Source organism: Equus przewalskii, chromosome 4 (assembly GCF_037783145.1).
Source record: "Equus przewalskii isolate Varuska chromosome 4, EquPr2, whole genome shotgun sequence".
NCBI lineage: Eukaryota > Metazoa > Chordata > Mammalia > Perissodactyla > Equidae > Equus > Equus przewalskii.
This window is the reverse complement of record NC_091834.1, coordinates 93086668-93109762: the sequence shown is the minus strand read 5'-3', so window position 1 is coordinate 93109762 and position 23095 is coordinate 93086668. Positions and strand designations below refer to the sequence as shown.

Genomic DNA, 23095 nt, shown 5'->3' with positions numbered 1-23095 from the left:
CTTTCTCCTCCCTCAGGCTCTCCTAACCTAAAAAACAGACAAAAACCATGAATCAAAATGATGCCAAAACCTCTTTCCCCTCAAAATAAAACCCTCTCTCTTCCTCTTCGTTGCTCAATGAATTGAAAATCATCCACACCCTAAATACTGTAGCCACCACCCTCTGCCCCGTTCTGACCCTCCCTCTCCCCTCACAGCCATCAGCGTCTGTCTATTACTTCTCCACAAGAACGCCTCCAGCCCCAGCATTCCCATCCCATGGCCACTGCTCAGGTCCAAACCTATCTTACCTCTCACCCAGCTGTTCAGGAGCCTCTCTCTTCTCTTTCCAATCCATTTGATGCACCAATGCCCAGCTAATCAATCTCAGGGCCAACTTTGAGAACTTCATTCTTCTGCTCAGAATTAACTGGAACATCCTTAATTTGGCAATTATGGCACCCTGGTCTGTGTCCCTCCTGCCTTGCCAGCCAACTCTCCATTTGGATTCCTCTTCAGCCAAACTGGACTCCATACGAAAATATACCCCTTCTTGTTCTTCCTCTAGGCCTTGACTCATGCTGTTTCTTCTGGAGCAGGCTTGCCTTCTTACCTGTCCTTCAACACTCAGCTCAAGTTCCGTCATCTTCAGGAATCTTTTAGTGATCCCTACAACCAAGAGTGGTCTCCTTTCTGAATCTCTTGAAGCACATTTTTGGAACTTCCTGAAAGCACTGCTGTATTACTACTGTGAAGTCTGTTTCTAGCCTTTAATCTCCTTGAGTATAAGGAATATATATTTTTAATTTTATCTACCCCCTCAGTCCCTACTCCAGTGTCTAGTGTAGAGCTTTACGTTATTGCTGAGTCCTTGCTCAGTGTACATGAGGTGTCCAGGGTTAGTCACTCTGAACCCAAGGTCTCAAACTAGTGGTCCACTACTCGCATAGTAACCCCTGACATGAGTTGGGTTTTTTTTGTGTGTGGTGGTAAGATAGGTAAAATATAAAATTTGCCATTTTAACCATTTTTAAGTGTACAATTCAGTGGCATTAATTACATTCACAGCGTTGTGCAACTATCACCATTATCTATTTCTAAAATGTTTTCATCACCCCAAACAGGAACTCTATAACCATTAAGCAATAACTCCCCAGCCCCTGGTAACCTCTTACCTACTTTGTGTCTATAAATTTGCCTCTTCTAGATATTTCATATTAGTAGAATCATATAATATTTGTTCTTTTGTGTCTGGTTTATTTCATTTAGCATAATGGTTTCAAGGTTCAACCATGTTGTAACATATATTAATACTTCATTCCTTTTTATGGCTGAATAATATTCCATGGTGTGGGTATACCACATTTTGTTTATACATTCATCTGTTGATGGATACTCGGATTGTTTCCACCTATTGGCTATTATGAAGAATGCTGCAGTGAACGTCGGCATTCAAATATCTGTTTGAGTCCTTGTTTTCAGTTCTTGTGGGTCTATACCTAGGAGTAGACTTGCTGGGTCGTATGGTAATTCTATGTTTAGTTTTTTGAAGAACCTACTGTAGAGTTTTTAAAATTCAAATTACTTAACAACTTTAAAAAGGAAGGATTACACATAAAAATTAGATATTTTTCAACTTCTCTTGAAAAACATTAGAAGTCTGGCACTCTTGGGTCCTCCCCTCTGTAGGGATATGATAATGCTGGGGATGAGTGGGGACCACTCCCTGTAGATGGGGTATCTGGTCTCCAGGTCAACAAGGTTCTCGCCCGGCTGGCATCTGACACTGGCATTCCCTGCCAGGGCTGAGTTCTAAGCCTTTGCTCTGACCCCTCCCTTTGCTGGCTCTTCTAGCCGTCCCATACAGTCACTCGTTCACTCTTGTGTTTGTGCTCAGCCCATGTTATCGTGTACATGCCATTCCTCTCCCATCCGGGCTGTCATTGTCGGAGGGCAAAGTACCTATCTTTTCATCTCTGATTTGCCAAGATGGATTGGCACATTTTTGGTACCCAAAATCTTAGTTATACTGAATTTTTAAATTCCATAGCTAAGGTTTAGGGCAGAACTATTTTGTACAGTTATGACTGACTGAGTCAAGTAAGTGCTAGACTGCACTGTGGAATGTTCTAAGAAAAGGGGGAAAAGTCTAAATTTGGGGAAATGAATGACAGATTACAGGCAATGAGGAAAGGACTAACCACTTCCTCATTTAAAATATTTCTTCTTTAGGTTTTTCTTTTTTATCACTCTAGGCTGTAGTCTGATGAAAATCATCTAAAAGATGATTTATGGAAAACTGAGGTACAATGTCATAGAAGAAGTTAATAAGAAATAGAATTAAAATGTACTGTCTGAATCCACATGCAAAAGAATAAATTTGGACCCCTACCTCACATCATATTAAAAACTCAAAATGGATCATCGCCTAAATGTAAGAGCCAAAACTGTAAAACTGTTAGAAGAAAACGTAGGAGTAAATCTTTGTGACATTGAGTCAGGCAACAGTTTCTTAGATATCCACCAAAAGCACAAGCAATGAAAGAAAAAATATATTGGACTTCATCGAATGAAAACGTCTGTTTCAAAGGACACCACCAAGAAAATGACACAGCTCACCCAATGGGAAAAAATATTTGTAAATCATATATCTGATAAGGAAATTGCATCCAGAATATATAGAGAGCTCTTACAACTCAACAGTAAGAAGGCAACCAAATTAAAAAATAGACAAAGAAGCTGAAGAGATATTTCTCCCAAGAAGTTATACCAAGCACAAGAAAAGACTCAACATCATTAGTTACATGACAAAGCTCAATGTCATTAGTTATTAGAGAAATGCAAATCAAAACCACAATGAGATACCACTTCATACCCACTAGGATGACAATAATAATAATAAAATGACAGTAACAAGTGTTTGAGAATTTATGGAAAAATTAGAACCCTCATACATTGTTGGTGGCATTGTAAATGGTGTAGCCACTTTGGAAAACAGTTTGGCAGTTCCTCAAAATGTTAAACTTCGAGTTAACATATCATCCAGCAATTGCACTTGTAGATATGTACACAAGAGAATTGAAAAATATGTGTCCACATAAAAACTTGCGCACAAGTGTTCATTGCAGCATTATTTATAATAGCCAAAAATTAGAAGCAACCCAAATTTCCATCAACTAATGAATGTGTAACAAAATGCAGTATATATGCAATGGAATATTATTCAGCCATAAAAAGGAAACAAGTATTGATATATAGTATAACATAGATGCATCTTGTAAACATTATGCTGAGTGAAAGAAGTCAGACACAAGAGACTACATATTGTATGATGATTCCATTTACATGAAATGTTCACAGCAGGCAACTCTATTGGGATAGAAAATAGGTTGAGTGGTTGTCTGGGGCTGAGGGGGAGGACGGGAATGGGAAGTGACTGCTGGCGGGTACAGGATTTCTCTCTGAGGTGATGAAAATGTTCTAAAATTGAATTGTAGTGATGGTTGCACAACTCTGTGAACATATTAAAAACCACTGAGCTGTTAAAAAAAAAAGAAACAGAGGACCCAGACATAAAATGCTATTCATTCCTTTTACAAAACTAATAAAATAGTACACAGTGCTCAAAGGTGACCAAAAAAAATGTGTCTGAAGTAGTTGAGACTGAAGCATTTACAGATGACCCAGAATGATGTGTTGAGTTTGCTAAAGATGCCCCAGGCACCCCTCCATGCAAAATAAACTTGGGTGGGGGTAGATGAATAAATGGGCAACATGTTGATGATCGTTGAAGCCAGAGGGTGGGCACATGGGAGTTCACTGTACTGATCTATTTTTGTGAATGTGAAAAAGATTTTCCATAATAAAAGTTAAGAAAAAAAGACAACTAAAGCGCCTTCAGCAGTTATACACAAAATATGTCTGCCTATTTGGGGAGCTCCGTGTCGGGGGCTGTGACTGTGGACTCAGTGGTTGTCCGTAGACACGTGTATCTCTGTGGACAAGGAGGAATGAGAGGCCAAAGCACTTTGGGGGATGTATTAGTTTTCTAGGGCTCTGTACAAAGTACCACCGACTGAGGGGCTTAAAACAAAAGAAATTTATCCTCTCACAGTTCTGGAGGCTGAAAGTCAAAAATCAAGGTGTCGGCAGAGCCAGGCTCTCTCTGAAGCCTCTTGGAGAGGATCTTTCCTGTCTCTTCCAGCTTCTGGTGGTGCCGGCAATCCTTGGAGCTCCTGGCTTGTAGACACACCTCTCGAATCTCTGTCTCCATTGTCACATGGCCTTCTCCCTGTCTCTTCACATTGTCTTCCCTCTCTGTGTGTGTCTGTCCCTGACTCTCTTTTCTTATGAGGACACCGCTCATGTTGTACTAGGGCCCACCCTAACTGAGTATGCCCTCACTTTAACTTGATTACATCTGCAAAGACCTTATTTCCGAATAAGGTCACATTCACAGGTAGCAGGAGTAAAGACGCCAACATATCTTTTAGGGGGACACAATTCAGCCCACACAAGGGCACAAGGCAGAATAAGCAGAAAAATAAGACAGGTTCTTAGCAACACACTTCTCTATGGCTGAATCTCGAGCTGTCCAATAGGCAGGCTGCGGTGGACACCGTGTTTGCGATGACTAGACTTAACCAAAATGCATCACTCCCTGGCTGACTTTATCTTTTCCAAACCGAGACAGGCCTTTTCTGGGATCCATTTCCCACTCGGCAGCCTTAACTGATGAATGACACGTCTAGACTTTTCCAGTCTGTCAACTCCCTTTACCAGAAAGTTCTTGGGGATAATTCTAACCAGTATTCACTTGAGATATGTTTCAGAAAAGGTCAGTTTCTTCCTCTTTGACACAGACACACATTACTTTTAGAGTTTATCTTTCGAGCTGGCTGCTGAAGTTATTTTAGACTCTACAGTTGAGTTGACCCAGAAATCATTCCTACTCTGAAACTTCCTCTGAAATGTTATTCACTCTGACTCTTTAACTCAGGATTACATTGTGCTGTTCCTTGCTCTGTAATCTTACTCTGGCCTTTGACCAAAAGCAATAAAATCAGACCTCTATGTTAAATGGTACTATAAAAATATACAATTTTGTTCTAGTAAACCAGATATCTGATAGTTGCCATGTACTTTCAGATAATCGCTTGACGAGTTTCGTGGAGGAAGTGCAAGCTCTTCCATTCTTCATGAACCGTGTGAGCCATGGACCGTTGGCTCCTTTCTGGAGGATGTGGCGGGGGCAGAGGTGGGAGGGGGGCAGGGCTTGGGCTCACGCACTTCCTCCACAGCCAGCTTTAACCTGTATTTCAGCTCCAGTCGATGGCAGTGATTTTCAACCCGTGTGTTTTCATCTCATTGCTTTCAGGAGAGCGGGAAAGGCTGGGCAGGAAGGAACCGATGTTTTGCCAAGGAGAGGCAGGAGGCTGGCTTGACCCAAGTGCAGGGAGAGGAGGGAAGAGGGAACTTGAGTGCCGGTCTGGGGAGCTTGGGTTTGAACCACTGGCAGTTCCCGGACAGAGATTCAGGAGACTGGGGAGCACTAGATGAAATATTGATCCTTGGTACCCCTGGCCCTGCGTGTAAGTGGAGGTTAGGAGAAGAGCGGTATCCAAACAAGGCCAATAGTGATGTTTCAAGAGCATCTATGTACTGCCTGCCTCCTAAGGGCAAGGCACTAACCTCACGTGCTCATGTGCTAACAGCTTCACGTGCATGGGGTCCCTGCCAACGGCCCTGATCGTCGGTCCTGTGTGTGAGAGTAATTCATCCTTTTACCTTGGGTGGACTCTTCCATCTTGCTTTTCAAAATCCAGATTTACAAAAGATGTTCAGTTTTATAGTAAAGCTCGTCCTTCCCTCTTTCTACCATGCAGTTAATATACTGTATACAATTTGTAGAACGTCTGTTTACAGAGAGCTCTGTAAGAAGATCCCTTTTCTTGAAAGCACAGAAACGTGAATAACAGAAAGGCTCAGAGTCCATTGATGATTCACTTATCACAAGCAATATTCAATGCGATAGAATTAATTGTACTACTAGAAAGAACTGGAACTGAGGTCCTAGGAGCTTTTTAGAACTGGATTGAAAGGATCCACAGATTCACCCCTGACATCCAGTCAGAGCTGTGCCTAACCCACAATACAGCCAGGGTGATTTTTCTAAAGCTATCCGTTAAAAAGGTCTTCTGAGGCGAGCATGGTATTTCCTTTGTTAGCTGGGATCTGAGTCTGACAGCCTCAGCAGGTCAGAGTCTTTTTACTCTGTGGCTGTGATTTGAGTCTGTTCCCTTTATGTCGTGTCCTCAGTGGAGATGGAAAAGGCACTGTCACCTTCCAATGGACGTATAGCTGGTAAATTCCTAAGGACTGCTGCCAACTGGCACATTCACATAATTGCTACCTTCTTTTCTAGCGTGTGTTTCTGACCTCTTGGTTATTTTCTGTTTTCCTTTGCAATTTTTGGTTTCTCCATGTTTCTTTTAAAACGTAGCACCTCAGTGTGTCATACTCTAATCTCCTTGACTGGTTTTGCATCTCCCTTTTCTTAAAAGCATAGGGAAGAGTGAGCACTATAAACTGCTTAAAAACTCGGTGGAGACAGAGCAAGGAAAGTTGTTGTGATAACTTGGTGGAGAACTCCCCAGCCTCCTTCAGTCCAAGTACCATCCAGATGAAGGCTTCTTTCTTGTGTCAGATCCATGCTCTCAGCACAGACTGGGGGAGTTTCATAAACTTAACGTCCCTAAGGTACCCGGAGTACTGAGTGAGCGCTTGCTTGTTACTCGTGGTCTTTATCTGTGAATAAGTTCTCCCCAGCACCCTTAACAATTCAGCAGGTTCTAGATGCGTGGCCCTGCAAGAGTTTGGTCTGCTGTGGACTGCTTCAGCCTAAATAACAACTGTCCTGCTGCACTCTTGTGTCCACAGCATGATGAGAAAATACTACCAGTCTTGCATATTTTGTGCCAGCTCTAAGGGTCCTCCTGCACCACTTGCACAGTCATTCCTCCATGGCAAGTGTCCAGGTACGTCCCACACCCCCAGGGATCATCTGGAGGGGTCACAAACAACATTTAGCAAACTGTTAATAGCCATGAATCTATTTTAATGTGTATTAGAAAAAAATATAACAAGCACATAAAACCCAAGATAGGAACTTTCTTTTCAAAAGTAATTGGAATTTAAAAATGAATCCCTTAAAACTAGGTAAATATGAGAGGCAGCGTATGACAGGAGAGAACGATGAAGGTGGAATCCACGTGCCTCTGGTGTGGAGCCCGGTGGAGGGAGCACAGAGACCCTGGGCCCTCAGTCTGCCGGCCGCCCCCCTTGCCCCTTCTCTCTTTGTGTTCCCTCTTTCTCCTCCTTCATTCCTCCCCGCCTTCTCCCTCCAAGTTTCTCCTCTTCTGGGCTTGTTCCTCCTCCCCTCCCTTCCTCAAAGCATCGCTGGTGGTCCTCTGGGTTTTAAGAGAAGGAAGGAAGCTCACATTTATGGATCATTAATTTGCTTGAAGGTCACAGACATAAGTGGGCATAGCTGCTATTGAAGTTTTGGGTGATTCCTACGAAGTGCTTCTCAAATGTTAGTGCACCTATGATTAGGGATCACCTGGAGAGCTGGTTCAAATGCAGATTCTGGTCCAGTGGGTCTAGGGTAGGGCCGAGATTTTTATGTTTCTAACAAGCTCCCAGGTGACGCTGATGCTGCTGGTCCGTGGCCCACACTTGGAGTAGCAAGGCTGAAGATGTGGCTCTACTTCTTTAGCTAAGTAAGAGCAGAAAAGGATGTTTGTAGGAAGAGGAGGAGTTCTGGAACCACCTCTTTCATCTGCAGTGAAACCAATATAATTATTAGGAACACTGTTTACAAGTCCAGCATGTCCTGCTCTGTGTAAAGAATACAAGAAGGTTCCTTGTACTGACCGAGGCGGTTTGTAATGAAAACTTTGGCTCAAATTGTTGCTAGGGCGCTGCCAGGGGAACCAGCCACACAGAGGGAATGTGTAACCTAATATTATTGTGTGTGAAATACCGAGCTCTGGCCTTAGAAAGGTATAAAGGGTTCTGTTTACTCCTTTGCTCCGGTGACAGGCTAGCACCCCAGCCTGGTCAGGCAAACCTGGGTGCGTTTCTTCACGTGAGGCTGCTGCAGAGCCCTTTTTCTGGGTGGAGAAAATTGGACTGTTGAACTGTTCAGAATATATTGGGATGTTCATATCTTTTTGGTTATGAGAATCAGACCTGCCCGTGAGTTCTGAGGGTTACAATAGATACAGCATTAAGAAAACAAGCCAGCTAAATACAATAGGACCCAGACTGAGGTCATATTAAAACTGTGGGACTCAATCCAGGGCCATGCTGTTTTAAATGAAATGACCCTTGATGTTGTGTCACGTGTAGAGATCAGAGAGAGATGCTATTGTGCGGCACTGAAATTTTACAGTATCCTTTCTGTTAGAGCAGAAAAATCTACAGAAGGAAAAGGCAAGGCCATCTTTTCAAGATTCAGCTGAAGCCAGACACTTAGCCAAAATCAAGCCCTCCCCTTCTGACACAAGGAGCCACATGATCGCAGAAGGTTAAGTGCTAAAAACGTTCTTGGGGAGCCCCTATCTCAATGGTGTTCAATGTTCGGGAGGTCATTGTACTCTGGGCTCCCTTCTCCTTGAAAACACACCCATTCACAATCTTCCATGTAATTTCCAGGGATTAATGGATTCCCTAGTGGATCCATGGATTCCAGGTTAAAAAGCTCTGATGTAGTACATGGCACTCTGTTTGTAAATGAGAAAACTGAGGCTCAGAAAGCAGATGACCGACCGTAGGTCTCATAGCAATGCTGATGCTGGGCTAATTCAACAGGAGGCCTTCAGTACCAGAGGTGTCCGCAGGGAAACCCGTGGCCTGTATCTGTGCGTAATTTATTTCTGAAGGCCCTGAGAAGCACAAGTGTCAAGAAGTTTTTGAGAGATTTGTAACTTTTAGCTGAGAGAATCCCAATCTTTAATCAAATAACGTTTGGAGAAAAGTAGAAATAATGGAACCAGAAACTCACTGGACCTGGATTTTATGATGTGTTCAAAAGACGTAAGTGAGAAGTCCTGCTCTACTTGGTGGCTGTGCGCTAACCTGCAGTTTGGGATTTTTTTAGGGAAGGTAATAAATTCCTTTTGAAGTCTGAATTCACAGACCAGTGTGAATCTTCCACATCCCTGAAAACGACTCAGGCAAGATGCCTCATTGAAACAGAAGTCTCAGTTTGGCAACACATTTTGGGGTTCAGCCCCACAATACAATCCCTGGCACAGTCTAGATGCTCCATAAATATCTATTTGAATAAATGGGCTGTATTTAACATAATTAGAATTTTCTAGAGATGAGAGATGCAGGAAGCTGGAGAGAGACCAGTACACGATGTGTAAGTACACAGTGGAAAGTTGGGATTCCCAGTGAGGGATTTAGAATCTCTCAAACATAATGTTAAGCAGAAGAAGCCAGACACAAAAGAATACATCCACTATGATTCCATTTATTTGAAGAAGAAATATGGACCGAATCAACCTCTGCTATGAGAAGCTGGAGTATTGGTTACCTTTGGTGAGTGGGGGCTTTAGTGATGGAGGGCATGTGGGAAAGGGGGCTTCTAGGGTGCTGGCAACGTTCTATTTCTTAATCTGGGTGCTGGGTACACCTGTGGATTCGCTTTGTGATATTTCATCAAATGATACCCTATGACCTACCACTTTTCTGTATGTATGTTATACTTCCATAAAAATATTTATTAACACACACACACACACACAAAATGAAGGCTCTAGGCCAGTGCTTCTCAAACTTGAATGTGTATACAAAGCACCTGGGAATCTTATTAAAATGCAAAATTCTGATTCATTTGGTCTTGAGTAGGGCATGCAGTTCTGCATTTGTGGAGAGGGCCTAGAGACTGGTATCTTCAGGATCTTTTAGAGAGATCCAGGGATCTGATGAAAGGATCCTGGGCCTGTCTTTGCATGTGGTGAAGGAGACAATGTGCAGGGATGTTAACATGCTAGGTTATTAACCAACAGAGCAGTGGCTCCCAAGACCAGCCTGTACTTTCATGTGAGTCTGAAATTTTCCTGCTCCCAGCACCTTTGCAGTTGTTTTCTGACTGCTGAATGGTGATCAGAGCCTAGAGTTGTGCCACTCCAATGAAGTGACCAGCCGGTGACCAGCCCCTGCAGCCCACCTTAGGGCCCCTGGCCTGTCTGCCCCATAGAAGCCACTGAAGACCCAGAGGCCATTACCCTAAAGAGCGTGATGAGGGCATTAGGAACCTCATTTCCCTCTCTATCCACATGTGTGGGTGAAACTAGATTTTCAGCCATGACTGCTACATAAATGAAATGGACATCCCAGCTCCTTTTTGTAAAACTCTGTAGGATATAGATCCCCAAACACCAAACTTGTGTCAAGAAAAAAACATTATTTTGGGTGAAAAAAAAAGCAAGTCAAACTATATCAAATTAAAAAGCTTTTGCACCGCAAAGGAAATCATCAACAAAATGAAAAGGCAATCTACCGAATGGGAAAAAGTATTAGCAAATCATATATCTGATAAGAGGTTAATATCCAAAACGTATAAAGAACTCATACAAATCAATAGCAAAAAACAGAAATAATTTGATTAAAAATGGGTAGAGGATCTGAATAGACATTTTTCTAAAGAAGGTATACAGATGGCCAACAGGTACGTGAAAAGGGGCTCACCATCACTAATCATCAGGGAAATCCAAATCAAAACCACAATGAGATATTACTTCACACATGTTAGAATGCCTATTACCAAAAAGACAAGAAATAACAAGTGTTGGCAAGGATGTGGCAAAAAGGAAACCCTTGTGCACTGTTGGTGGGCGTGTAAATTGGAGCAACCACTGTGGAAAATGATATGAGTTTCCTTGAAAAATTAAAAATGGAACTACCATATGATCTAGTAATTCCATTTCTGGGTATTTATTTGAAGAAAACAAAAACACTAATTTGAAAAGATATGTGCACCCTCATGTTCATTGCAGCATTATTTACAATAACCAAGACATGGCTAAGTGTCCAACTCTGGACATATATCTATAGATATTAATATCTATAGATATAGTATATATGTCTCCTAATGGACCTGCTTCAATGATTAAACCCTGATCGATGCACTCATTCTGTGGACGTCATTCAGTTCCTTTCCCAAGCCACCCGTTGTTGCTCCATGAGCTCACAAAGGGACCATGACAGTAGCAATAGAAGGTATGTACAGGCTCAGCAACCTAGTCTTACATTCTCCAAGGGTGTTCTGGCCACAGTCACTGCTGAACATCCAAACTGCCAACAGACAGCAGAGCCCACAGAGAGCCCCTACTATGACACCATTCCTCAAGAGGACGAACCAGCTGCCTGGTGGCGAGTTGATTACATTGGACCACATCCATTATGAAAAGGGAAGTGCTTTGTTCTTAATGGAATAGACACTTACTCTGGATATGGATTTTCCTTCCCTGCCCACTATACTCCATCAGTAAATATTACAGTATCCAATGTGTGGACTTATAGAATGCCTTACCCATTATCAAGGTAGACCATCTAGCATTACTTCTGGCCAGGGAAGTCGTTTCACAGCAAATGAAGTATACCAGTAGGCTCATGCTCATGAAATTTACTGGTCTTACCGTTTTCCCCATCACCCCAAGGCAGCTGGTCTGATAGAAGAGTGGAGTGAGCTTTTGAAGATTCAGTCACAGTACCATCTACCATCTGGGTGATCACACTTATGTAGCTGGCTGGTGTCCTCTAGTCTGTAGTATATGCTCTAAATCAGTGACCAATATATGATGCATTTCATCCACATCTAGGATTCATGGGGACAGGAGTCAAGGGATGGAAAGGGGAGTGGTCCTTCTCACTATTCCCCTTAATGATACACCTGTGAAATTTTTCTTTCCTGTTTCTACAACTTCAGGTTCTGCTGGTCAAGGAGTCTTAGTTCCCAAGGGATGAATGCATCCATCAGGGGACACAGCAATATTTACATTAAACTGGAAGTTGAGACTGCCACCTGACTATTTAGGACTCCTCATGTTCAGTGGACCAACAGGCAAAGAAGGTTTACTGTCTTGGCTGGCGTAATTGATCCTGATCATCAAGAGGAAATTTGGCTGCTCCTTCACAAAGTGGGTAAGGAGGAGTATGTCTGGAATCCCCAGGGTCACATCTTAGTACTGCTATGTCCTGGGATAAAAGTGAATGGAAAATTACAATGCAATTCAGACAGGATTGTTAATGTCACAAACACTTCAGTAATGAAGGTTTGGGTCACCCCATCAGGCAAGAACAAACTGAGGTTCTTGCTGAGGGCAAAGAGGATATGAAATTGGTAGAGGAAAAGGAAGTTCTAAGTACCAGCTCCATCATGTGACAAGTTACACAAACAAGGACTATAGTAGTTATAAGCGTTTCTTCTTACTTCAGTATGAATTTATTTGTGCATACATTATCCAATTTTTTTCTTTCTTTTTCTCCCTCTCTCATTCCTCTACCATCTAAATGAGAGGTGCTAATAAGTTAACTTTATATTTTAGTATTCAAGTTATAGTATATCAAAGGAAGTGAGCTAGAAAAGGAATGAACATCACCCAAAGATGGGTAAAGAGACTATGTGACTTTGTATTCTCTTTTGGAGAGAGAGTTAGCGTGTTTTGGTTGTATAAAGGATGATTGTGTTAGGTGAATGCATGATTTTACTGTTGTCTTTATTTGGAGGTTGAATGTGATTCAGAGAAGTATGTATGGATGACAGGGGTTGAACCGTGGTGGTTTGTATTATGTCACATAGGCTAAGTTGGAACTGCATTTCCTAGAATCCTCTTCTGTGTAGAACTGGCCAAAAAGAGGAATTCATATGAGATGTGAAAGGCAGAAATGAAGCAATAGACATTACTCTCTGAAGGTCTTCATAGTCAGATGCAATGACAGACACACAGAAGTGCTGGAGGGTTCCTCCATGTGCTTGCCTCTTCCATTCCTTTTTTAGCTTTACTTCCCAGCTGCTGATGCTGTTGACCAATAGTGGCCTCAGGTCCATCGCTAGTCCTTGGGCAGCAGACTCAGGGAGGCAGCAGCTATTCAGAGGTCTGGCTTCCCATTGATGTCTCCACGAACCTTCCCTTTGCAGTCCCATTTTGGTGGCTGGATGTGCTTGGGTTTCAGATTGACTGATTGGTGACTTAGCTTTGATTTTCCAACTTCCCTCCTGGACCTTTATTTCCCCAAATGTAAAGTTTAACTCCAATTATAAATCCCTTACATATTAACTCAGGAGTTGGCAAACTATGGCTGATGGGTCAAGTCCAGCCCGCCACCTGTTCTAGTAAATAAAGTTTTATTGGGACAAGGCCACACCTTTCATTTACATATTATCTATGGCTGTTTAATGGCCCAGTTGAGTAGGTGTGGCAGAGACTGTATGGCCTCCAAAGCCTAAAATATTTATTATCTGGCACTTGAAAAAACTTGCTAGTCCTACCGTTCATAGTGAGTATGGTTCTGATTGAAGCCTGACTGATACACATGGCCAACTCAAACATCAGTGGAGTGGGGAAGAATATTCTGCCTCTAGTGAGAAGAACTCTACAGTTACAAGAGAAAGGGCATGGGTGCAGGGAGGGGTGAAGAGTTAGGAAAACTAATGCCCTCTACTCTATATGTTAATTTAAATCTAAAGTCTATTAATTTTATTTGAATTTAACAGAAGAAAGTGAAACTGAAGAAATTACTGAACTTAAAAGAAATGTTTCTTGACCACAAGAGGTGTTAGTTCCTAAAATATTCTAAGTCTTAAAAAAATTATGAATTATGAAAATCATTACAGGTTGAATTCATCGTAGTTTCTGAAATCACATTTCAGTTTTAGACAGAATTGATTTACTCCAAACTATAAGAGATGAACTGTTTAATACTGTTATGTTGCCTTCCTTCTCCCCTTTCCCCACTCCCCAATTTTTGCTTGTACTATTTTTTCTTTGGTTCTAGTTCTCTATTTAAGTGGATTCAATGCCTACGATCTATTCCTCTAGGTGGGTTCTCCATTTTAGAGTTCTTCATTTTGATTCCTTTCTTGGCTAGATTTCATCATTCATACTTTTTTTTTTTAAAGAAGTGCTCGTGGTGACTATATTTATGAATTATTTCATGTCTGAGAGTGTCTGCCTGTTGTTTTTATGTTGGTTTTTATGTTGGATGTAACATTCTTAGGTCACGCTTTCCACTTCAGACCTTTTCAGACGAGTTCTGTTTCCTCTGGGATCGACTGTTGCTCTAAGGAGAGTCTGAGACCAGCTTGACTTTTTTCCCTCCTTTAAAAGTGATCTGTTTTTATTTTTTCCTTCTACTAGTATGTCTAGACATTTATTCCCTTAAATCTTTGAAGCTCAGAATCTTAGAATATGTCAATGTTGGTTATATTAAAATGATTTTTCCTGGCATATACCCTATCTTTTCAATCTTCAGATTGGATTTTTCATTCAAGTCAGAAATTTTCCTATATTATATCTCTGAATAATTTTAAGTTCCTTTTATTGAGATCTGCACATGAGGAACGTCAATTATGCATAAGTTGGAGAATCTTTGACTTCCATGTCTATCACATTCTTTCTAATTGCTTCAATCTCGTCTTTTCCCACATTCACTATTATCCTAAGTCTCTCTGTGTTGTTAATTTGATTTTTAGCCATGATTATTTTATTATTTTCTTTTCTAATTTATTTAGTATATCTGTAATCATAATATTTTGGTTTTTAATTTATTTCCTTAGCTCTGCAACCTCCCTTTTCATCTCATTTTGTTACTTTATTATCTTATTTTTGAGTTTTTGTTTCATTAAATTAAATCCATATTACGTTGTTCTAAGATGCAAAACACTTGCCAAGAACTGTCTCTCTTATTTGGGTTCCCGCTTCCAGAACTGCAAGACAATACATTTCTGTTGTCTATGCCCACCCCCCCCCCCCGCCCCGGTTTGTGGTACTTTGTTATGACAGCCCTAGCAGACATCTGGCTTCCCTATTTAACATTTCAACCAGCCCCCAGCATGCTCTCTCCCTCTTCTCTGCTTTATTTTTCTTCTTTACAACTTATCCCCATCTGATGAACTGTATAATTTCCTTATTGTTTTGTTTATTGCCTATCTCCTCCACTAGAACGAGGGCAGGGAGTTAGCTATTGTTCATTGATTTCTCTGTAGGGCCTAGAACATAGTAGAAGCTCAATAAATACTTGTTTGTGTATTTTTCTTTGTTTTTTTTTGCTGAGGACTATTCGGCATGAGCTAACATCTGTGCCAATCTTCCTCTATTTTGTATGTGGAGGCCATAGCTTGGCCTCCAATGAGTGGCGTAGATCCATGCCCAGGAACCAAACCTGGACCACAGAAGCACAGCATGCAGAACTTAACCATGAGGCCATGGGGCCGGCCCTCAATAAATACCTGTTGAGTGAATAAATACAACCAGATCTGATGCCTAGCGTATGTTCAGAAATGACCCAGCTTTAGGCCTATTGAGAACTAATGAAATCACATTGACTATTGCTTTACAATTTTTTGGAAAATGTCTTTGGATTGACCCATCCCTTCAGAGAATATTGATGGAGAGCCTACTGCGTGCCCGGTACTGCTCTCAGTAGTAAAAGTACAGCAGTAAACACAACCAAGAGGGAGAAGGAGACTGTAAACCTGGCTTATGATATGATATCAGGTGTGATAGGCGCTGTGAAAATTAATTAGGTAGGGTAAATGTTCAGATAACTATTTCTGCAAAACAAACCGCCCTGAGACTTTATGGCCTACAACAACAATTTCTCTCATCGTCCTTTGGTGGACTGGGCCCATCAGAGGGGTACTTGCTACACGTGGTGCAGTCAGATGTTGGCCAGGCTCCAGGTCATCTGAAGGATCGGCTGGGTGGGACGTCTGACGTGGCTCACCTGTTTGGCTGCTCTTGATGCTGACTGCCACCTGGGAGCTCAGCGGGGCTGTGGACCAGTGCACCTCCCTGTAGCCTCTCCAAGTGGCCTGGGCTTCTCAGCATTGCAGCTCAGTTCTGGAAGGAGCTCTCCAAGAGCAAGTGCTCAAGGAAGCAAGAAGCAGTGGCTGCCAGGGCAGTTACGGGCTGTGCCTGGGACTGGAGCAGCATCCCTTCTACCATATTTTGTTGGTTAAGAAGTTGCAGGGCCCCCCACATTCAAGGGTATGGAGAAAGAACACGTGCGATGGGAGAGATCGCTGCACACCTTTGGAAAACATAGTCCCACAGTAAGGGGATATTAAGTGGTGGGCAAGCAGGAAAGAGAGGTGCTCTTTATAGGGAAGTTCTCTCTGATAAGGTGACCTTTGAGCACAGGCCTGAGGATGGCAAGTACAAAGGCCCTGTGGCAGGAGCATGCTTGACAGGGTGAGGAATGGCTGAAGTGAGGTCGGAAGGGAGCTGTGGAATCTTCACTTATGAGACTCATGAGGGTATATGAGTGCAAGGTCTTACGTTCAGGACTGAATAGCTCACAGATGCCTATGAGCTTTTAAATGGGTGGGAGCCTTTGATGCAGCCCTTGTCGATGACTCTCCCCACACCTGCCTTGGTTCTTGGCCTTTTTCTTCCTCATCCTGAACCCATTGGTGCTCTCTCCTGCAGGTTCGTCCTTTGCTCCTTGATCTCCACCAACCCTGAGGCCTTGTCATTGTACCCAGAAGCCTGCTCCAACCAGGTCACCCAGGTTGTTATCTTTGCTGCTGTGTGACTCGGGACCAGGTGCCCCGTGGCAAGCCCTGGGTGCCCTTGTCATAGTCCTAGTGTCACAGCACTCCTAGGTCAGCACATCAGGGCCCCAGCCCAGAGAGAGGGCAACAGCTCAGAGCCAAGGGGGCCCAAGTGCCCCTTTGCTGGGACTGCTGCCTGTCCTGTCCCCTGCCCAGCTCTGGCTGGGCCCTTCTGGGGGTCTGAGTGCTCCCCATGACCCAACACACTGGCTGGCTGAGTCCTGCTCCACACTATCAATTATCTGGAACCATGACTGACCCCAGCTGGCTCTGTTCTTCCGGCTTCCCCACTGAGGGGCCGCCTGAAGACCGGCAACTGGGAGAGCGGCTGCGTGGCAGTTGAGTGCCATTTTGGGAGCCTGCCTGCTGGGGTTTGGATGTGGCTTTGCCACTCACTCACGATGTTACCTTGAACAAGTAGTTTAACCTTCCTATGCTTTTTTCCTTCAATAGAGGGCTTTTATTGCATCTTTAACATATTTCAAATAGTCTTAAGAATGATTTGCCATCTTGTTATTTCTGTAGCTGGACAGCTCTCAGATCTTTTCTATCAGCCTGCTGAACTGTTCCTTTTCTGGAGAGATACCATCCAACAATGTCCTGTTAGTCTTGTTTTTAACTGTTGTGGCTTGCGGGATCAAAGTAGCAACCTGAATTCAATACAAGTTCAATGCCTTTTCCTTTGAGAACTATCTCATGTCTCTGGGCTTGAAATACTGAACAAGCAATGCCTGGCCTCATTCAAACACTGCTGGTGTGTTTCTCACCCTAGACATTTCAGATTTCCACAGGAGACCCATCCTCCAGAGTGACAGTGGTGATGGGGAAGTGAGCCTACAGACCTCCTCTTGTATTGGAAACCCCACAGAACACTCGATATGTGGCAACAGTGCAAGCCATAGCCTGTTCCTTCCTATTTCCCCACGATTTGTCCACCCAGAGCCCCTTCTTTTTCTTTCCAAGGAGACTGAGTTCTACATCGATGTGATTGAAGTCCCTCTGCAGGGTGCCTATGGGGCCCTTCATAACGCCTGTGTGTCCCTTCCGAGTGATGTCTACATTTTCTGGAATGTCAACAGTTTGGTTTGCCGAGAATCATCTTCATTCTCACAGTAGATGCGGCAAAGAGATACCCCCTCCCGGTGCTTTTGTTTCTGCATCTGTAAAATGGGCATATAATAGTGCTGACCCCACAGGTTTGCTGTAAGAATCCATTGAGTTCATTCATATAAAGGGCTTAGAAGATGCCTGGCCCATGGAAGATGCTAAGTGTTGGCTCTAATTATTTTCCTATATTAGTATCTATGACTCCTTGAATGAAGCTCCAGACCTTTCTGTGCTGCTCTCCAGAGTTAACCCTGTAGCTGGACCATCTCGAGGCCCCGTGTCCACTGGGCCTCGCAGGTCACTGTCCCCACTGTCCTGATAGCCCACCAGGCCCCCCACCTGGGTCTACTCAGAGAGCTGAGGAGACAAAGTGTAAGATCCATCTTGTGATGAAATTTAGCAAGAGTCCATCTGAATTTCTGGAGGCTGGATCACAGGACCCAATGTAGACATTGGCACCTTTGGAGACAAAGCAGAAGTCTTAGCAATTGGCGAGCTTCAGCAGTGGCCATACAGGTCGGAGCTTTGGTCTAGCTGGGGCCGTGGCAGAACTTCATATGACGCACTGGGTGGGGAAGGGGCAATGTGGTTGGAGGATGCTAAGCTCCCCGGCTTGAGGATCTACTTAGATTGCTGTCTACCAACATGCGCTATTTGGGGGTGCTCACGGATAAGTGGGGGGAAGCAAAGCCTCTCATGCTCCAGACGATGAACGGGCATAGGAGCTTTGTCCCCGTTTGGGGAACAGTGGTCCACTGAGTCAGCCTGATCACAAAAGGGCAGAGAATCAAGGGACATTTGAAGGTTAGAAATAGGCTCTGGTTTCTGTGTTATGTTTTTAAAAATTATTTTTTGTTGTGGTAAAGAAAATCTATAACAAAATTTGCAATCTTAACCATTTCTTTTTTCTTTTTTAAAGATTGGCACCAGAGCAACGTCTCTTGCCAATCTCCTCTTTCTTCTTCTTCTTCTCCCTAAAGCCCCCCAGTACATAGTTGTATATTCTAGTTGTAGGTCCTTCTGGTTGTGCTATGTGGGACGCTGCCCCAGCATGGCCTGATGAGCGGTGCCATGTCCGTGCCCAGGATCTGAACCAGCAAAACCCTGGGCTGCTGAAGTAGAGTACGTGACCTTAACCACTTGGTCACGGGGCTGGCCCCTTAACCATTTCTAAGTGTTCAGTAGTGTTAGGTACATTCACATTGTCATGCAGCCAATCTCCAGGACTTTTTCATCTTGCAAAACTGAAATTCTATAGTCGTTCACTCCACTTTTGCCCTTCCCTAGCCCCTGGTAGCCACCAGTGTAGTTTCTGTTTCTGTGAATTTGACCACTCTAGATACCTCATGTAAGTGGACTCATACAGGATTGGTTTCTGTGCTACTTTTGAAAGCCTGGACTTCTTGAAACCTTTGTGATGGCTGTCAATGCATACACCGTCCTCCTACCTCTGTGACCGCTTCTTCTCAGTCTCCCCCTTGGGGTCCCTGCCTGTGCTCAGCCCACAGGCCCTGCCATCCTCCCTACTCAGTCCTTGGCCAGCATGTCCCCCCTTTACACTTCTCCTGGGTGGGCTCCCCAAGCCATGGCTGAAACCAGCTTCTAACAGCTGATGGCTCCTACCTCCCCTTAAGGCTTTATCCTCCATGGGCCTCTGCCCCGAAGCCCTGGCCCCATTAACCTCCTTCCCCTGGCTCTCCCCTGCCGGACTGGAGGTTCAGGGCTCACCACGTTGGACAAACATCAGGGAGATTCTTGTATGGGTTGTCCTGGAGCCATATTTTAAGCAACGCTGCATTGTAAGGACCTTTGTCCTTTGTCTCTCCCACTAGTGTCAGCTCTCTGAAGGCTGCCTGGCTTGTTCCTGACAGCCCAGCCTCACAGACATCAGGAGCTCAGGAAATAGTTGGTGAGCAAGTGAATAAAGGAATCCTAAAACAGCTCAGTAGAAAAGGGAGACCAAGAGAAAGGGTCCAGGTGGTGATGGTGGGCTGAACACGTGCAGCTTCTTCCTGAGGAAAGCCCCTAAAACTATAGCAAAGGGATTTCAAAGATAACACAGAAGACCCTGAGGAGAGTAAAGGGCAGCCCTGAGAGGCTGGGTCACAAGTGCCAGTGGGAAAAGCAAAGAAACAATGGAATCCTCAGAAGGTACAGGAACAGGCAGCAGTAGGCAGCTCTGGAAGTGGGGGTGAAGACGAGGGAGGGATCCCTGGGGCCATCTTAGGGGCTCCAAACCACACCACGTCAGCTTACAAGCCTGAAATACAGCCCGCTTACCCAACCGTCTTCCTGCCAGGTACCCAAATTCTTGTCCACACAAGTGCCCTAATCCTGGTGAGCCCTCGGTTTCCCAGGACTCTCTGTACCCACTGTCTGCCTCACAGGGGCTCTGAGCACCCTCTGACCTGGAGACCCTGTTTGGAATATCTCATCCTGGGAGCCTTCATCTAGAAGCGGCCATACCGCCCTTCCCTTATTCAGCTAGGTTTGTGCTTAATACCCAGCTTTTCAAAACTCAACAATATTTAGTTAGGTATCCATATTTAAGTGGTTAAACCATTTTAAAAATAAGAAAACGATTAGCGTAAAAATCAGCCAAGTGATTCCCTCTTTGGGGAGAGGAGGAGGATGTGACTGAGGAGGGACACATCTGGGGCTCTGTAGTGAGTTGAGCTGTATCCCCCCAAAAGGTATATTCAAGTGCTAACCACCAGTACCTGTGAACGTGAACCTTATTTGGAAATAGGGTCTTTGCAGTTGTACTCAAGTTAAGATGGGGTCATACTGACTGGATTAGGGTGGGCCCTAAATCTGTGAGTGGTGCCTTCATAAGAAAAAGGAGAGGGAGGTGTGAGGTACAAACACACAGGGAAGAAGGCCATGCGACTATTGAGGCAAAGATTGAGGGATGCAGCTACAAGCAAAGGATTGCTGGGAGCCACCAGAACCTAGAAAAGGCAAAGACTCTCCTTAAGAACCTTCAGACACCTTGATTTCAGACTTCTAGCCCCCCAGAACTGCGAAAGAATAAATTTCTGCTGATTGAAGCTCCCGGTTTGTGATCATTCGTTACAGCAACCATGGGACTACAAACCCTAAAGCTTTCCTAATGCCATATTTCTTAATCTGGGTCATGAGTACATGGAGATTGGCTTTATTATTGTTTTTAAACTGTACATATATGTTTTATACACATATATGGTTTCACAATAACAAAAATATAAGCAGCAGCAAAAAAGGAACATCTGGCGATGTCTGGCTTTGAAGATGAGTTTGGGTTGGGCACCTTTGGCTATGGGTTTGCTTATGTGTGCCGAGATCACGGCAGGTCTGCGGGTCACATGCAGGAGGGGACTTTCTGGGGCCGAGCTTGAATGTCATAGATAATGGGATACAGCAAATAGCAGAGGGAGTGTGAAAGATTCGTGTCTTACAAGTGGACATTTCATGTGATCATGGACCAGACACCATCCCAGCAGGTGCAATGGCAACATGAAGATGAGATGCCCCTCCTTCCTGGGTGCAGCAGGATGTGCCCCCTCCCAGAGAAGGTTCTGGACTGAGAAGCTTAAGTGGAGAGGCTGTCTGTGGGGCGGAGGGTGCAGGCGTCCCTCAGAAAGCTCTGTGGGGGCCTGACTGACCTGCACACTTGGGTGGAAGGCTGCCAGAGGGTTACCTTCTCACACCTCATGGGGGACGTTTTGGGAATAGCTAAACAAAGCCCTGTCCACCTCAAGTGGGCAAAGTGTGAGGAGCCCCACCATCTCCAAGATGCTCATTACAACCCTGGGCCACACCTGGCTCTCTGTTGATGACCCTTGGAGCTTCCAGGAGGAAGGCCTCATCAAGGGCCAGAAGGAGCTCCCTCAAGAAACGGATACAGACAGAGGAGCCAGTGGTAGGAGAGAATAACCCACCCATCCCTGGTGCCATGAGACTTCCTCTCAACAGGCTTCCTGCAAAACCCCGTTGGCTTCGTGAAAACTGACCTCTGGAGGAACATTCCTCCGCCAGAGGCATCAGGACTGTGTGATGCCTCCGTGATTTTTCTGTTTGGTTCCCTGCCTTGTAGTTAGAGGAGATAACAGCCATCCCAGGAAGTCTCAATAAATGTATATTGTTTCAGCTGAAAAAAAATCTTTTTAAAGGATGGGAAAGTGAATATTGAACACCTTATGGAACTATCCTAAACAAACAGACGCTGGTTCTGAACATAAGATAAAAGTGCGCTTTGAAAAGTGGGGAGAGATGGGGGAAAATTACTTTATATCTCCCATAAAACTGTGTTAAGTTCTGTTTAATGGATATTCTGGGAAAAGGCTATAATTCCTTGAAAAGCTGGGCTGCCCTGCAGCTGAAGCCAAGTTGTAAAACTGTTCGGGATGTAGAAAGGTTAGTAAAGAGACCAGCCGTCCGGTCATTTCTAACTATCGGACGGGAGGGGTATTTGGAATGGTTTAAATGCTGGCTGCCGAGGAAACCAATGATCGGAAAAACAACGTCATGGGGCTTTTTATATGGCCCACTGGTATCGTGATGCAATGTGATTATTTTTCTGACTTTCTGTTTTTGCAACAGGAAAAGGAAGAAACGAGGGAATCGGAGGAGTGCTCAGATGCCTAATTACCAGTGCTTCTCTCAGATAAATTATAAACAGGCTGTTAAAGAATTCTCTTGCTACAGCAGAGAAACAAAGCAGCCTTTAAACACTTCACATGTCAACGTGCCCTAATTTCAAAAGCGCTAGAGCCATGTATAACCCCAAAGATAATCTTTTTCTCCAAGGAATGATTAAGCAAAGTTTAAAAAAAAAAAAAAGTAACCCCAAATCCCCATTCCTGGGCCTGTGGCAGACATCATCAATCAATCAAGGCAGATTTTTCCATGGAACCCAAACACTGCCCCAGAATTCCTCTCAGCAACGTGTGCCTGACAGCTACTATAAATAGCTGAGAATCAGCACGTGAGCTGAGCCAACTAAGAAGGCACTAAACTACCGTGGTTAAAAGTGTAGTCTTTGGAGCCACAGCTCAGGTCAGCTACCTAAGCTTTCAGATAAGTTTCCTTACCTGAAGAATGCAGATAATAGACCTATCTCACTGGAGTGTTGTAAGGATCCGATTCATCACCACACATAGAGAGTTTAGAATAAGACAA

The 23095-nt window shown here is 43.9% G+C and overlaps 1 long non-coding RNA gene and 1 pseudogene across 1 annotated transcript; one reads left to right on the top strand and one right to left on the bottom strand.

The window, feature by feature from the left end:
* Window positions 1-8079: 8079 nt before the first annotated feature.
* LOC139082918 (uncharacterized) lies at window positions 8080-13414 on the top strand. Its single transcript, XR_011539280.1, has 2 exons — window positions 8080-9588; window positions 11981-13414. It is a non-coding gene; the product is annotated as an uncharacterized lncRNA (long non-coding RNA).
* A 3927-nt stretch (window positions 13415-17341) lies between these two features.
* LOC103555340 (large ribosomal subunit protein uL6 pseudogene) lies at window positions 17342-17911 on the bottom strand (annotated as a pseudogene).
* Window positions 17912-23095: the final 5184 nt, after the last annotated feature.